Source organism: Opisthorchis viverrini (genome assembly GCF_000715545.1).
Source record: "Opisthorchis viverrini unplaced genomic scaffold opera_v5_257, whole genome shotgun sequence".
NCBI lineage: Eukaryota > Metazoa > Platyhelminthes > Trematoda > Opisthorchiida > Opisthorchiidae > Opisthorchis > Opisthorchis viverrini.
In genome coordinates, this window is record NW_008751913.1 from 455,299 (window position 1) to 458,333 (window position 3,035).

Sequence of the window (3,035 nt, forward strand, 5' to 3'; positions counted from 1 at the left end):
GGGTTTTCAGTCTACGCATATATGCAAAGAAGTGCAACATTTTGACGTTAAAGTTTTTATTTCGTCCGCAGGCGTTTTGCAGAAAAATACATTGTGCGTCTAGCCGCTGGCGTTTGTGTGCGGTTGCATCAACGCGAGAAAACCTTGATTTTCGTGTCCTCAGCTGACGCGTCGGAGCCGTGCATAGGCGTCCAAAAACGGACAAGGAAAGATTTCTGCAGCCCTGTAGTACGGACAGCGGGTGCTGTATAGGGTCGATACAACTGAAAAACCTTTTTCAACAGGCAAATAATTCAGGGACAAGATATTGTGGTACGACACACGGTTGCTGAAGTTGGTAGTGGATCCGTAAATACAGAAAGCCCAGAACAACCAACGCCATTTCCAGCATATTCAAACTGATTCACAATTTTAGTTCCGAAAATCGACAGTAGCTCATAAATGGCAGCCTTGAACTTGTGCTTCAGAAATCGAATACCAAAGTTGCCTTCAGATCAGTACGGGTTACCTTTATTAAGTCGCCTCCAAAACGACAGTCCGTCAAAACGACGCGTCATATCATTCATATAATTTTGTATGAAATATTGGCAGCAACCCTCAAATTGAAACTGATATCAGGAACTCGGTCTAAAATATCAATATACCCATCTGGGTTTCTGATATTTCCACATCCGTAAACTCAAGATTTCTGCTGAGAAAAGAAGTTCTCGGTCAAAATATAGGCCGAGTATCTAATAAGCTCACCTCAGTTATTGTAAAAGAACATGGAGATCACGTTCTTGAACAATATTGGGAGGCTTCCGAGCAATGAAGTCAAGACTAATCCGGCGAGTGCAGTTTTCGCAAAACCTGTTGCAAGTCGAATATAAACGTTGCATTTTGTAGTATGTTTAAATAATTACCACCGAAAACTGTCTTTCTCCTGTTGGGTTTTATTTTAATTAACCCCCTTCCATAAATTTTGACACGCTTTCAGATTTACGTACACAATGCTGTGACTCAATAACTTATGGGTTTGCTACAGATATGCCTGTGGAAAAATTGATGGCCCTCCAGTTTTTCACTCTTCGTGGCATTAGAGGAGGCGATAAATAAACCATCGAAGGATAATTATTTGATACTTGTCCGTGAAGAACATGAAACACATTGCCGCTTAACGTTGCGAGCTAGTCTTACAAGTGCATCGGTCAAATCAGGGAAAACAGATGAAGCTAGTAAATTTATCGCGCTTGCTAGTACCAAACAGCACACGAAGAAATGGCTGTCAATTAGGGTGTTGTCCAAAGAAACATGGAACCTGTCCCCCACCTTTCCATTAGCATTTTGGACAAACATATAAGGTGACCAAGTATAATACAACCGAGTTCCTGTAAACCTTATGCCAACCGGGAAAACTTTAGACACCTGCAGGACCCTTCTGAAGTATGCGGGGTAGTCATGTGGAATGTGGAAGTTTGCAGACGATCGGGTGCCGGTGGATATCACTGTCCGGACTATCCTCTAATGTGAGATATGTCGGCAATAAACACGCGGCCAACTGACATGAGTGTATTATTAAAGCCCCTAACGTGTGACACGTAGATGCCGAATCTACATGCTCCTGATCGCAAATGTCGGCGACGCCGTACCATTCTGGAAACTGAACAGTTCCATCTTATGTGTAATTGCTTAGCGTGTTTATAGAGATAAGGGGCAAACAGTATCCAAATAAGACTTCTTCCGGAGAAAGTTGACGGCATGAAGAGGGCGTATAGATTTATGTTACGCTGCAGCCTTATCTTGTGCTACCTCTACATTCGCAAATCAAACAAGGAGCGTGTAAATGTCATACAACATCGGCTGTAGACACCCTCTGCGAAAAGTTGGAACAAATAAGGCTGTATGGTTTGCCTGTACAATGCCATACAGTAGGCCCCCTGTTCATCATATCGCTGGAACAGATCCCGCCATAATCTGCGCCTGCTGCGTCCGCTGAGCCCAAGATTAACCCAATGCCTCACGTTACACTGGCTCTATGTCAACCGCGAATAGGGGGTGCGCACACAATCTAGGGTGGTCCATATTGGCAATCCAAAAATCAACCGTCTGAAGAAGGCTAACGGCCTTCTAAATAACCAGTACCCTAATAAGACAACCTACAGCATGCCTAACAGATTGACCGACACGCTGATATACTCGTGCTGAAACACGAGATGCATACCTCGTGCCTATGTGACTGAAGAGAAACCTTGATGATGACGACCACATTATAAACGACGCTCACCGAATGACTACGTTTGCGCGTTCCTTTTTCTGAAGGGCTTGTGGACACGACCTTAATGTCGCATGACATTACGCGTCGGCTTGGTAGCTCCAAACAATGCCCCGTCATCGTTCAATCGTGGCTCACGCACTCTGAACACCGCCACTTTGTTATATTTTTCGATGGTAGCTGCTGCACTATTTGCCTCTTCATTCCCGACCAGCCTTTTCCGGTGGCCGTTTGCCTGAAGTGTTTTTATGGCGTAGCTTTCCCCGATCGGGTTAAATATGCGGTAACTACAGTTATTTTTCATCGCACAAACAGCAGCTGACTGCCATCTTGCGGATTTGGTGGCATAAATGAGGGAAGGGAATCTCGTGTAATAGTCAGGTGCGTCCTGCGTGGAGGGTCACCCTGTTGCGATGCGCTATGGTGCGTTCGTATAATACCACCTCTGCAGTGACACGGATACCCTATCGCCGTTGGTTACGATATTGGCCTTTAATTCAGGAGAACGTGAAACAGCAGTGTTGGTTTCCCTTTTTCGATGCATTATTGGGCTCCTTCGAATTGTGTCATTTATCTGACAAAGCTATAAAATAAGCTTGTGAAAACTTAACCGTAGTTTGAAAGGAATATTTTAAAATGACTTACATTGGATGGCCTGAAAATAATTTGGGGCGCCCACGGCTTACATCAAGGTTTAAAGCTGTTGTCACCTTCGTCATCCTTGGGGTCGCACTGTTTCAAAGTCCACTCCGTAGACCCAACAAAACGCACACTCCTGCCTATG